Genomic DNA, 14,847 nt, shown 5'->3' on the forward strand with positions numbered 1-14,847 from the left:
CATGGTTTTATATATTCTTTTCCACTTTGCAGGTATTCCTGTCTGTTCTTAGCTGGTATTCTGCCTGCCGTTCTGTGTCTGAAGGTATATTCCTGATGTATCCATGAAGAGAGGTGTACTCCACGTCCACCTACTCCTTCATCATCTTGTTCTTTCCTTGATATACTATTCTTCTAGTTTTATAATATATGTTTTCTGAAAAGTTTGATTCTGTTAATTTGCCATTTTGTGTTGTGGTTCTTTTTCTTTATAAAACATTCTGACATATTATAGGATTAATCAATACACCTCAGGGAAATAGAGAAAAATATGAAGAAAATATATACAATTTCCTTATAATCTGACCACTAGGAAATAACCACTGCCAACACCTTATTTTCCAAGTCTTGGCTTTATGCAATTTTCCATAATTGAGTCAACATTGTATATTCAATTTAGTGTCCAACTTTTTACTTCAATACCATATCATGAGCATTTTAAACATTAAGTATTCTTTCCACATCACTCTGTCTTCTTCCTACAACCCTCACAGGAAATTAAACTGTACTTAGGGAAAATACATGCAGAATAATAAAGAGTAGCATACTAAATTTTGTAAGGTAGGTGTTGGAAAATATGACTAAGTTTCGGTTCAGTTCAGTTGCTCAGCCGTGTCCAACTCTTTGTGACCCCATGGATCACAGCACACCAGGCCTCCCTATCCATCACCAACTCCCACAGTTTACTCAAAATCATGTCCATTGAGTCCGTGATGCCATCCAACCATCTCATCCTCTGTCGTCCCCTTCTCTGCCTGCCTTCAATCTTTCCCAGAATCAGGGTCTTTTCAAATGAGTCAGCTCTTTGCATCAGGTGGCCAAAGTATTGGAGTTTCAGCTTCAACATCAGTCCTTCCAATGAACACCCAGGACTGATCTCCTTTAGGATGGACTAGTTGGATCTCCTTGTAGTCCTAGGGACTCTCAAAAGCCTTCTCAAACACCACAGTTCAAAAGCATCAATTCTTTGGTGCTCAGCTTTCTTTAGAGTCAAACTTTCATATCCATATATGCCTACTGGAAAAACCATACCCTTGACTTAGATGGACCTTTGTTGGCAAAGTAATGTCACTGATTTTTAATATGGTGTCTAGGTTGGTCATAACTTTGCTTCCAAGGAGCAAGCGTCTTTTAATTTCATGGCTGCAGTCACCATCTGCAGTGATTTTGGAGCCCATAAAGATAAGTCTGACACTGTTTCCACTGTTTCCCCATCTATTTCCCAGTAAGTGATGGGGCCAGATGCCATGATCTTAGTTTTCTGAATGGTGAGCTTTAAGCCAACCTTTTCACTCTCCTCTCTCACTTTCATCAAGAAGCTCTTTAGTTCTTCTTCACTTTCTGCCATAAGGGCAGTGTTATCTGCATATATGAGGTTATTGATGTTTCTCTCAGCAATCTTGATTCCAGCTTGTGCTTCCTCCACCCCAGCATTTCTCATGATGTACTCTGCATATAAATTAAATAAGCAGGGTGACAATATACAGCCTTGACATACTCCTTTTCCTATTTGGAACCAGTCTGTTATTCCATGTCCAGTTCTAACTGTTGCTTCCTGACCTGCATATAGGTTTCTCAAGAGTCAGGTCAGGTGGTCTGGTATTCCCATCTCTTTCAGAATTTTCCACACTTTATTGTGATCCACACAGTCAAAGGCTTTGGCATAGTCAATAAAGCAGAAATAGATGTTTTTCTGGAACTCTCTTGCTTTTTTCATGATCCAGCAGATGTTGGCAATTTGATCTCTGGTTCCTCTGCCTTTTCTAAAACCAGCTTGAACATCTGGAATTTTGTGGTTCACATATTGCTGAAGCCTGGCTTGGAGAATTTTGAGCATTATTTTACTAGTGTGTGAGATGAGTGAAATTGTGCAGTAGTTTGAGCATTCTTTGGCATTGCCTTTCTTTGGGATTGGAATGAAAACTGACCTTTTCTAGTCCTGTGGCCACTGCTGAGTCTTCCAAATTTGCTGGCACATTGAGTACAGCACTTTCACAGCATCATCTTTCAGGATTTGAAATAGCTCAACTGGAATTCCATCACCTCCACTAGCTTTGTTCATAGTGATGCTCTCTAAGGCCCACTTGACTTCACATTCCAGGATGCCTGGCTCTAGGTGAGTGATCACACTGTCGTGATTATCTGGGTCGTGAAGATCTTTTTTGTACAGTTCTTTTGTGTATTCTTGCCACCTCTTTTTAATATCTTCTGCTTCTGTTAGGTCCATACAATTTCTGTCCGTTATTGAGCCCTTCTTTGTATGAAATGTTCCCTTGGTATCTCCAATTTTCTTTAAGAGATCTCTAGTCTTTCCCATTCTATTGTTTTCCTCTATTTCTTTGCACTGATCACTAAGGAAGGCTTTCTTATCTCTCCTTGCTACTCTTTGGAACTCTGCATTCAAATGGGTATATCTTTCCTTTTCTTCTTTGCTTTTCATTTCTCTTCTTTTTACAGCTATTTGTAAGGCCTCCTCAGACAACCATTTTGCTTTTTTGCATTTCCTTTTTTTTGGGGATGGTCTTGATCCCTGTCTCCTGTACAATATCACGAACCTCCATCCATAGTTTATCAGGCATTCTGTCTATCAGATCTAGTCCCTTAAATCTATTTCTCACTTCCACTGTATAATCATAAGGAATTTGATTTAGGTCATACCTGAATGTCTAGTAGTTTTCCCTACTTTCTTCAATTTAAGTCTGAATTTGGCAATAAGGAGTTCAGTCAACTGAGCCATTGTCAGCTCTCGGTCTTGTTTTTGCTGACTGTATAGAGCTTCTCCATGTTTGGCTGCAAAGAATATAATCAATCTGATCTCGGTGTTGGCCATCTGACTAAGTTTACGCAGGTGTGACTAAAGGTCACTGACAGCTAGGCCCTCAGGAAAGAGCTGTGGAGATGAAAGGTAAGTTGCACCTTGAGGAGGTGGCAACCTGTGAGACAGTGAGCAGGGCTGTGTCAGGGTCATCAAGGAGCAGGCAAGGTTTCAGTGAAGGGAGCAGCGTGCTTGGTTCGCATTCAAATAAACGAGAGGGGCCAAATTTCAGGTGTCCTTTCCGAGCTGGGAAATGAGCTGCTGCTCTCTGTAGAACTGAAATGTGTTTGGAATTTCATAAAAGTTAGTGGTTTGCGGGAGAAAGGCCGACTAAACTGCAAAATCCTATTTTATGATAACATACAAAAAATAAACACTTATACACAACTGCCATTCCCACAAAGAAAGAGAATGCTGTGTTGTGATTAGAAATCATATAATGGTACATATATTTCCCAGTGCCATGCTATGACCAGTATATGGGACAGGTATTACTGTTATTACCACTATTATTATCAAAACTTCTTTTACAATTAATAAACTAAGTCTAGATAATGAGCCCTTTGCCTGTTATCACTACTTGCTCCACAAGTCACAGGCAAGGAATTTAAGCCCAGACCCTCCACTCTCATGCATGTTCTGTATCTAAACCATGTGCCTCCATCCTGACTACACATTAAACTCAAAAGTAGAAGTCAGTCCGAAAGAGCAAAACAAATATCATATATTAATACATAAATGTGGAATCTAGAAAAATGGTATAGATGATCTCACTTGCAAAGCAGAGATAGATACAAAGACATAGAAAACAAATGTACAGATATCAAGCAGGGAGGGTGGGATGAATTGAGACACTGGGATTGACATACATACACTATTGATACCACGTGTGAAATAGATAACTAATGAGAACCTACTATATAGCAAAGGGAACTCTACTCGATGCTCTGTGATGCCCCAAATAGGAAAGGAATCCAAAAAAGAGGAGACAGATGTAAACATCTAGCTCATTCCCTTTGCTGTACAACAGAAACTAACACAGCATTGTAAAGCAACTCTACTCCAATAACATTTTTAAAAAACTCAAATGTGGAGCTTTGAAAGCACTGAACACCCACTTCCACACCTCTTTCCTCCGAATTTCTGATTTAATTAATCTGAAATGAGACTTAATTGCTTGCAGTTTTGAATGCTCCCCCAATAATTCTTTTATTTTTTTTCTAGGTGAGACATTTTTATTATTATTATTATTTTTACTTTACAATATTCTATTGGTTTTGCCATACATCAACATGAATCCGCCATGGGTGTACACGTGTTCCCCATCCTGAACCCCCCTCCCACCTCCCTCCCCATACCATCCCTCTGGGTCATCCCAGTGCACCAGCCCCAAGCATCCTGTATCGTGCATCGAACCTGGACTGGCGATTCGTTTCTTAAATGATATTATACATGTTTTAATGCCATTCTCCCAAATCATCCCCCCTCCCTCTCCCACAGAGTCCAAAAGACTGTTCTATACATCTGTGTCTCTTTTGCTGTCTCGTATACAGGGTTATTGTTACCATCTTTCTAAATTCCATATATATGCATTAGTATACTGTATTGGTGTTTTTCTTTCTGGCTTACTTTGTATAATAGGCTCCAGTTTCATCCACCTCATTAGAACTGATTCAAATGTATTCTTTTTAATGGCTGAGTAATACTCCATTGTGTATATGTACCACTGCTTTCTTATCCATTCATCTGCTGATGGACATCTAGATTGCTTCCATGTCCTGGCTATTATAAACAGTGCTGCGATGAACATTGGGGTACACATGTCTCTTTCCCTTCTGGTTTCCTCCGTGTGTATGCCCAGCAGTGGGATTGCTGGGTCATAAGGCAGTTCTATTTCCAGTTTTTTAAGGAATCTCCACACTGTTCTCATAGTGGCTGTACTAGTTTGCATTCCCACCAACAGTGTAAGAGGGTTCCCTTTTTTCCACATCTTCTCCAGCATTTATTGCTTGTAGACTTTTGGATCGCAGCCATTCTGACTGGCATGAAATGGTACCTCATTGTGGTTTTGATTTGCATTTCTCTGATAATGAGTGATGTTGAGCATCTTTTCATGTGTTTGTTAGCCATCTGTATGTCTTCTTTGGAGAAATGTCTAGTTCTTTGGCCCATTTTTTGATTGGGTCATTTATTTTTCTGGAATTGAGCTGTAGGAGTTGCTTGTATATTTTTGAGATTAGTTGTTTGTCAGTTGCTTCATTTGCTATTATTTTCTCCCATTCTGAAGGCTGTCTTTTCCCCAGTAATTCTTTATGCAAATCCACATGTGAGAACGGCTGCTGTAAACAATACTGCTTCACCAGCATGAAAGGCTCCTGCTCCTCAGATGATTACAGAAAGCATCATGGCACTTTCTCCAAAGACTTACCTAGTTTTAAATTCTTAATTTTTTGAACACATGTTAAATTTCTCAAATTTATTTTCAAGAAACATGTACATGTGATATGTTTTCCAATCTTTCACATATGAGAATGCCTTCTTTACACAAGAATAATAATTTAGGTAAATGTGGACACTGGGGGACCAATTTTGGCTCAAATTTTATAGACATTTCTCCACACTCTCTACTGACATTTACATTTGCAGAAGGCAAGTGTTAAGCAAACTTTTTTTCCCTTTTTAATCTAGTTTTTTTTTGTTATTCTTGAAACTTGCAGGGTTCTCTGTCCATTCCTGCTATTCTTCATCTCATTTTTTTTTTCTTTATCTCATTTTTGACTTATGAGTTCTGAAAGCATCTCATATTTAAACTCTGAAACTATGTTTTACATTGTTAAATCCTTCATTGACTCCATAACAGTTTCAATACTCCTACTATACTTAATTATAAATTCTTAAAATTTCTGAGTTTTCCAAGTAGTACAGCAGTCAAGAATCCATCTGCCAATGTAGCAGATGCAGGTTTGATCCCTAGGTCAGGATGATCCTCTGAAGTAGGAAATGGCAACCCACTCCAGTATTCTTGCCTGGAAAATGCCATGGACAAAGGATCCTGGCAGGCTATGTCCGCAGGGTCACAAAGAGTTGAATGCAATTGAGCACAGCACGGAGGCAGCAGCAGCAAAGTCTCTTAATCTCACATACCTTGCTTGTCAATTCATCTGCATGACTTCTGCCTGTTGTTTCATAGAGTGCAAATGGAGTATGTCAAGCAGTACAAAAAAATACTGAAGTTCTTTGGCTAGTAGTTACTTTCTCTGATATACTTTCCCTTGTTTTGTTTATTCTTAATGAAACAAGCTCTGTCTAGACTCTGTCAATTGATGAGAATGTGGACTTCCTTTCATGACATTCATCATCTGTTAGAATCTAACTATAAATCAGCTAGGAGACAGATCAGTGAATATACAGTCTAGCCCAGTTCTTAGGTTCTAAGTGGCAGTCTTCATTGTTAGTGACTGTTATCTGTATTAGGTTGATTTGAAGTGTTATCCTTCCCAGGCTAAGTTGTTCTGAACAGATTCAATAAATGTAAATTTGTACATCGGTTAGCATTGTTACAAGGACTTCCTAGGTCTTTCCTCAACTTTCCACACTTTCATTTGTAACGTCTGTCTCTCTATGATGTATTCTGACACTACTCTCTTTCCTCCCTTCCTCCAGATGCCAGATTAACCGCAGCTAGGTTTGAATGTGAAACAGAACTGCAAGTAATTTTTTAGTGTAAGTGTGTCACAAATACTTGTGGGATATACTCAAACTAAAAGATTATGTTGTTGTTCCCACTTATTGTATGGGACACAGTTACATTAAAACACTATGTGTAGTTTATGTGAAATTCAAATTTAACTGGGAACCTTGTATTTGTACTTATTAAATCTGGGAACTCTTCAAGTTCTTCCACACTCCTTCCAAGTTGTTTTTTTGGCCAGCATCCGTCTCTAACTTGCATAGGAGAAGCTGCATGAGTGGTAGTGTATTTCATAAAGCAGGATATCTGTGCAGGAGCATGAGACCGGTGCTCCATTTTCTTGCTTGTAGAGTTCTGAGGTTTTGTACCCAAAAGACAAATGGTTTGGGGATTTCTCTACTTTTTTTCCAGCTGGGCCACTTGCTCTGTTGCAAGGATTTGGCATTGGTGGGTCTCATAATGCATTTTTCAATCCAGTTCTGTTCATCTTGTGGGTAGATGTAAGAGCTCTCAGATTCTGAAAATTCAAATTTTGGTTGGCTTTTCTTAGTGTTCATATTTTTGTGTGAGAAATTAGGAAAGGCTCTTAGCCAGAAATTATTGGAAATCAGAGTCCTGGCCCTCTTCCGTGTATGTGTGTGTGTGTCTGCATGCTTGGACTACAACTTCTGAAGCATTTTCAGAGGCCCAAAATGAAGGCGGTAATTACTGTGGGCCTAATGAACCATGCCAGAGTGGAATCAACTGTGGTATCTAAATCTCCCTCTGCAGTGGCAAGGCAGCCTTTTCTGGAAAATGCAAGCATGTTGCTGGATGCAAGATTCTGTTGCCTACTCCAGGTTGTGCTGGCATGAAGTGTCCACACTTTTGTGCCTGTTGAGCACCCACAGACGCATGCTGAAGTCATTCTGGGCTGTTTGGCCCAGTGTTGTTTTGTCAAAGGTCTGCTCACCCCTTGCGTGTTTTATAGCCACCTGCAATACACAGGCATTTTTAAAAAGAATTTCTTCTTCCTGCTTCTCTGGGGAAATGGTTCATCATGCCATCCCTCACATCACTTAAAACACACTTAGCAGAAGGGCCATCTGCCACTGGCTGCTTGGCAATCCTCAGAGCACAGGAAAACAGGCTAAGGAAGAGAAAACATCTTCAGAATTGGTCTTGACACTTAGTTCAACCAGCTCTTCTTAAATAAGTCATGCATTTAGCTCAGTTCAAAGCCTGACAAAGGTTACAGATCTCACTTCTGTGTAAGTGCGCGATGCCTCATGCTGTGCTTCATCTTCCCAAACACAGGCCAACGCACCTGCTTTGCCTGTTTGATGCCTTCCAGCTGATTTCCCATTCGTCTTGATTTATCTCAAGATTTTTTCCTTATTGACTTGTCAAGGAGGTCTCGTCATTTATTTCATGAATGTTATCTTTTTATGACTGTGCTGATCGGTCAGCCAAACACAAATTTGGGGTTAATTATATTTATTTGGCCTTTGTAGAACAAGATGATAGCTTTTCCGGGTAAGGAATAATATCCTCCCTAAGATTCAGGGACAGACAAGAAACTCTTGTGGAAAGAGTCCTTTCTTTCGCTGCTGTTTGTCAGAGATGTTGAGATCAACTGGGCTGATACCACATGACCTATAACCCTGAAAGCTCTTATTTCAAACTTGCTGCAAGTGGATGGACAGTTCCAAGAAAGCAAACCCCTGGAGGAGAACCGCTAAACAAAAGGTGGTAATTTGAGATCCAGAAATAGCATAAAGACACTTCTGACTTAAGAGGTGAGTGTTCTCTGGTCCCGGGGCCAACTGAGTTTTGGGTTTTGTTCTGCTCCTATACCAAAGGGGCTCAGTGGAAACACTCTGCTGAGCAAGACGTAAAGCTGGGAAAATCCAAGTGTTAGGTAGGAAGTTAGGCATGAGCTACAAGGGGTGGCCTAGTGGAAAGAGATGTAAGCTGATCTCTAAAGCCCATCCCAGACACACCCAGGAGAGATATGGATGACCTCACAGATAGGCTACAAAAATAACCACAGAGACTTTTCCAACTCCTGCAGGTGTGCCCTAGGCACACAGTGGATACAAACTAACCACAGGGGCTTCCTCAAGTAACCTTAGGCAGCTAGGAGCCCATTAAGGGTTCATAAATACTCTCCACATATATACATCTGATAACAACAGACTGAATTATGGAAAGACATATACAACAGAGCCTGCTGTTACATAAGTTGCAACTGTCAATCGGCCTTGAGTATGCCCACCTACATTCCCTTTCATTGACTGGTGGTGGATACAAGCCCTATTTTGCATGGGGCACAACCATAAGGAAGGGATGGGAAGAATAAACAGAGGGAAGGCAAAAGGGATGAGGACAACTACTCTGGGGTCAGCCTGCTCCCGTGTCTTGAGAGTATCTATCAAATAAAAGATCTGTCTGCTTGAGCTGAACTGAGCTGTAACTTGTCTTGTTTTAAACCTTTTAGTCCATTGTTCCAAATTTTTGTCAAAAGGAGACAAGAACTGAGGAAGAAAAATAAACCAACCTGACACTGCTATGTATGCAGCTTGCCCCTGTTGAGTCTCTTCTTGATCAGTAAAATGAAATCAATAAATATTTCTTTGTTGAGGCAAAGACAAAGCTGCTGTAAGAAATCTACCTCAAAATATAATGTGTGTGTGTGTGTGTGTGTGTGTGTGTGTGTGTGTGTGTGTGTTTTAAAGGCAGTGACTTAGAGGTTTGTGTCTCTCCTTCTTGTGGATCCATTTTAAGGTGGGCATTTCCGCTCCTCTGATGCATTTAGGAACATGAATTCCTTCCATCCTGGAGGCCCTCTTCCACCTTTACGAGGGCACAGCTGGCTCTCCGCAAATCCAGCCAGCCTGCATGAAAAGAAGCAGGAAAAGAGCAAGTTCAGGACAAGCAATTTTTTATATATAAGTCACACACACAAAGGCTGTGTGCTCTTGGCCTTACCTTCTACTGATCACATGACTCGTTCTCGCCAGTAGGACGTGAGTGGAGGAGAAGGGGAAACTGACAAATGTGATCGTGAACAGGGAGGCCACGAGCCCAGGAAAAAGGGGAGAATGGGATTTTTGAGAGTGAGTATCTATTAGATATGAGAAATACCAATATTAAAGTGAGAGGTAAAGATTAGAGAAGATCATGTTTTTATTTATTTTTTTTGTTTGTTTGTTTTTTTAATTTTATTTTATTTTTAAACTTTACATAACTGTATTAGTTTTGCCAAATATCAAAATGAATCCGCCACAGGTATACATGTGTTCCCCATCCTGAACCCTCCTCCCTCCTCCCTCCCCATTCCATCCCTCTGGGTCGTCCCAGTGCACCAGCCCAAGCATCCAGTATCGTGTTTTAAAGTGCTGTTCTGTGCTCAGTTGTTCAGTCATGTCTGATTCTTTGCGACCCTATGGGCTGTAGCCTGCCAGGCTTCTCTGTCCATGGAATTTTCCAGGCAAGGATACTGGAGTGAGTTGCCATTTCCTTCTCCAAGGGATCTTCCTGACCCTAGGATCAAACCTGCATCTCGTGTGTCTCTTGCATTGGCAGGTAGACAGACGCTTTACCACTGTACCACCTGGGAAGTCCAATATAGAGTATTTCTAAGGGCTTAACACTCAAAGAATAAAGTCCAATATCAGATCAGATCAGATCAGTCGCTCAGTCGTGTCCAACTCTTTGCGACCCCATGAATCGCAGCACTCCAGGCCTCCCTGTCCATCACTAACTCCCAGAGTTCACTGAGACTCACGTCCATCGAGTCAGTGATGCCATCCAGCCATCTCATCCTCTCTAGTCCCCTTCTCCTCCTGCCCCCAATCCCTCCCAGCATCAGAGTCTTTTCCAATGAGTCAACTCTTCGCATGAGGTGGCCAAAGTACTGGAGTTTCAGCTTTAGCATCACTCCTTCCAAAGAAATCCCAGGGCTGATCTCCTTCAGAATGGACTGGTTGGATCTCCTTGCAATCCAAGGGACTCTCAAGAGTCTTCTCCAACACCACAGTTCAAACGCATCACTTCTTCGGTGCTCAGCCTTCTTCACAGTCCAACTCTCACATCCATACATGACCACAGGAAAAACCATAGCCTTGACTAGACAGACCTTTGTTGGCAAAGTAATGTCTCTGCTTTTGAATATGCTATCTAGGTTGGTCATAACTTTCCTTCCAAGGAGTAAGCGTCTTTTAATTTCATGGCTGCAGTCACCATCTGTAGTGAGTATTTCTAAGGGCTTAACACTCAAAGAATAAAGACTCTCTCTTACCGTTATTTATGTTCTTAAGGGATTGATAATTATTTGAAAAAGAGGAGGGGAAATGAGAAACATGATGCACAGCCCTAAATACAGACATGAGAGGAAAGGGAGAGAGATAAACTGAGTCTGGATATGTCTGAAATTTCAATAACTCTCATTCCCAAATGCCTTAGTTAATATTGAATGTCACAGTGGAATTTGAGTATGGAATAATTCTCCTAAGATACCTCTCTAAAAACATGACAGGGATGGGGAGTCATTCCTTTTTGGTTATACAAACCATGACTTGGTCTTTTTGTTTCTAACACAGTTCTTTGGAAATTATAAGTGATAGATATTTACTAGTTGATAATTTGCTGTTCAACTACATTCAGCCCTGAAAGTCCCAAGGTAATAAACTTAAGAGCAGATTAGATTCTGGCTGAGGGTTTGTCAGTTGAATGGTTCATGCATGAATTTCTGAGGGAGGCTTTGTCAAGATTACCATGACTTCTCTTTCTGTAACCTTGGAGCATTCTAAAGGTTTGGATGATGTGTTCTGGATAAAGGATGTGAAATGTCTGAGTCGGACAAAACCCATTAAAAAATCTGTAAAGTATTATTGTGTGTGAAAGTCAGAAAAAATAAAAATTAGGGTAGTTGTTTGGCAAAAACAGAAAGTTCTGTGGGAAATAAAATCCACAAATGACTTCTATTTGAATAACTATGCTTAAAATTTTAAAAATCAACCCCATTTGTTGTAACTTAAAAAACTCTCAATGCTTACTTGAAGAACAAAACAATACATACATATTACAGCTATAGGAAACATACCGAAAGTCACAGAGGCATTCTTTCTGGTTGATGTATAAATATAGAGATTATTTTTCTAGTGTTCTCTATCCTGAAGAAGAAGAAAATTTAAAGGAGGAATTGAAGGCTGGAAAGATTTGATACAAGTAAGACTCAATTCAACCACGCTTTTAAATAAATCTTTGAACTACAAATATTCCAAAAGGTTTTTCATACTGTCTGTAATTAAAATAGCCCAGGAATCCCCCTTAGGTGTCTTGGGGAAGTAGGTACAATGTTGGTTGTTTTTTCAAGTATGAATCTGTACGGTCCCCAAGTCAGTGCTGGGAACAGGATTGGAACCTGTAACACGTCCATTCAAGGACCCAAAACTCATGAAATTCATTGTTCACAGGAACATAATGAGTGCAGAGGACTGACATTTCCTTGCCATTGTTTCTTTCTTTAGTGTTCCCTAGTGCCCCATAGTCTTCCAGGAAACAGCTCCCTGCTCTTTCCTCTTCATGAACATCAAAAGGCTCAGAAGCCATTTGTAGATCTGCTGTGTGTACACTGTGGAGGCTGAAATCAAATCACGTTTCAAGTCCTCAAGTAGGAATTCCAATAGGCAGGGCAGGACTACTCTAGGACATACAGGGGAAGAGCATGGTATTCATTTTCCATACCCAGAAAATTCTTATATAACCAAACTCCAATAAGAGATTTGTCTCTTAGATGTGACTCTATATTTCCAGAGCTTGTTGTCTTTATAGTTTCTTCAAACACTTTCACACTATAGTTTGGGATCCTTGGCAATGAATTTTGAGTACAGATAACTGGAGAGGAGAGGGGCAGACCAGGAGAATGGAAATTTCCAGCTGTAAATGAAAAGGACTTACTTAGAAAGCCTTATTGTAAAATAATGTTGCTAAACACTCCTTACCTTAGCAATTGTTCTTACTCAAACCTTCTTTGCTCCTCTTCCATAAACTGTTAGCAAAGGTAATTTTGGCCATACAAAGCTCAGTAGTAATATTGGCTCACAAGCATAGGATGTGTTATCTTCTTATCTTATATACATAACCATGATTTAATTTACCTATGATGAGGGTAAGAGCAAAGGAGTAGAAGAGATACTAATAAACCTACAGCTTCATCCTACCTTTCTGAGAAGCTTTGAAGACTTTGGGTGAACCGTGTTTAATTTTCTATTTCTCTTTGTCTGTAACTAAGCAGTACAGTGAAACAGAGGGAGAAACTATAACTGATATTTCATTATTAAAATAAGATAAATGTGTATTCCTGGTAATTATTTGTATGGAGCCCATGTAAACTGATATTTATGGGAGTTTTTTGGCCATAGGAATGTTTCATCTTAAAAATGAAATCAAATCTGGCTTCAAAAATCTCAATGTTTCCAGTCACCATAAGATGAGTAAACATATAATCTCTGTGACCCCAAGGACTATAGCTTGCCAGGCTCCTTTGTATGGAATTCTCCAGGCACAAATACCATTCTCGACGGAATCTCCCCAACCCAGGGATCAAAGCCAGGTCTCCCACATCTCAGGCAGATTCTTTACCATCTGAGCTACGGGGGAAGCTCAAACTTATTGTTTTCCACAGTATGCTTCATGAAGCACCTGTTCTGAGACATTGTTAATAGGGATTACATAAAAACTAGCTAATTTAAACTTCTCAGATGTGCAAAGAGCCACTGTGAAAGTAGTAAAGCAAATGAAACATAAATCCAAGAAAGGGAGATATGGAAATAATAGTGGAACAAGAAACCAGTGAAATTAATACCTATCCAAAGAACTGTGGAACATTTTCAACAATTAGGCTGTGTAGCTTAATGCCTGAACTAAAGGATTCTTTGAAAAGATAGGTAGATAGGGACTTATTTCAGAACAGGGTGCAATTAATAGCCTCTGTCTAGAAAAAGAGATGCATACCTGAAATCCATGAGTATCTTTAAGTGTGAAAATAGTCTCATGGTACATCTTCCCTAAAAGAAAAATGAGACGAGGAACCTGGGGACCTCACCCAAATTAGGAGGGGAGAGGTTGCTGCCCAGTCACCAAGGAGTCTTCTACACATCAGGAATATGCAAAATCATGCAGACTGACTTTGGAAAATTTGAAGTCATTTTATATATTATCTATAATGTAAAGATGGACAGGGAAGCCTGACGTGCTACAGTCCACAGAGTAGCAAAGAGTCAGACACAACTGAGCGACTGAACTAAACTGATAATCTAAAGAGTTATCTGTCCATTTTCTTTTTTCTTTTTGCTGTGAAAACTGTGCTTAAAACATAAAGCTTGTTAATTTAAAAAAAAAAATCCCAGGAAAAAAAAGTATGCTAAAGTTTCAGATTGGATAATATTGTACATAACTTTGGAAAGGCATGCATTTGAAGCAACTGTTCTCAACCATCTTTTGAGCTGTTCACTTTCTATACACAGGGTTATTACTCTTTAGAGTGGAAGAAATCATTTCTTTCTATTTCTTGGAAAACGCAAACTTGGATCGTAGAGCCAATGCTATGGATTTTCTAACCATCGGTCTCTTAAAGGCAACAATCACAGGGAAAAACAATAACTGCATAGGTCCTCATCGTGGCAGCCTGAACAAAAGTCCTATCAAAACATACCATTCTTCTCTAGCCCCCAGGACAGCCCTGAAGGAAATATACAAAACTTCTATCTTTGGATGGTGATTATGCTTCCTTTTTTACATTGTTCTGTAGTTTGCAAACTGAGTTTGATGATTATTTATGTTTTTCTTTTGGAAAGGTGAAAATAATGCCTAACTTTTTACAATCAGAAACCATGAAATACTTACAGATATATTTTGAAAAAAAAAAATTTCTAATAATTTTCTACCAAGGCATAAAAAAAGAAAGGGACCAAAGAAAGTTTTACCCTAGACATGTTCAAAATGTAGAGCAAAGAAATTTAGCTAACTTATAGTCATAACTTTGACAAGATGGGGACCTAGGTATTGTTCAGACATGTTAAGACACCTTAAAAGATATGATATTTCCAAAAAAAACAACTTTTATTTGGTCTTTTAGTCAATGTCACCTAGGGTTTTATGCTTGACTGCCTCTTTCTACAGCTATGCTATTTAGTAGAAATTCTCCACGCAACAATCTTATCAAAATCAGTTGCCTCTAAATACTTTCACTTCTCTTCATTTCAAATACCTATTCTTTTTTTCTTTAAAAAAGTGTTCAAGGTCACAATGAGTGCCCC

At 39.6% G+C, this 14,847-nt stretch overlaps 1 long non-coding RNA gene across 4 annotated transcripts in view; it reads right to left on the minus strand.

Moving 5' to 3' along the window:
• Nucleotides 1-363: 363 nt before the first annotated feature.
• Nucleotides 364-14,847, minus strand: part of LOC129658989 (uncharacterized) — a 353,230-nt gene continuing 338,746 nt past the window's right edge. For 3 of the 4 annotated variants that reach the window (XR_008717708.1, XR_008717699.1, XR_008717702.1), the window contains one exon: nt 5,593-9,420. This is a non-coding gene — a long non-coding RNA (uncharacterized LOC129658989). Of the gene's footprint in view, nt 3,130-5,592; nt 9,421-14,847 lie in introns of those variants that run through there. The other variant, XR_008717703.1, reaches the window with a different exon arrangement.

The sequence above is a fragment of the Bubalus kerabau genome, chromosome 8, assembly GCF_029407905.1.
Source record: "Bubalus kerabau isolate K-KA32 ecotype Philippines breed swamp buffalo chromosome 8, PCC_UOA_SB_1v2, whole genome shotgun sequence".
NCBI classification, from domain to species: domain Eukaryota; kingdom Metazoa; phylum Chordata; class Mammalia; order Artiodactyla; family Bovidae; genus Bubalus; species Bubalus kerabau.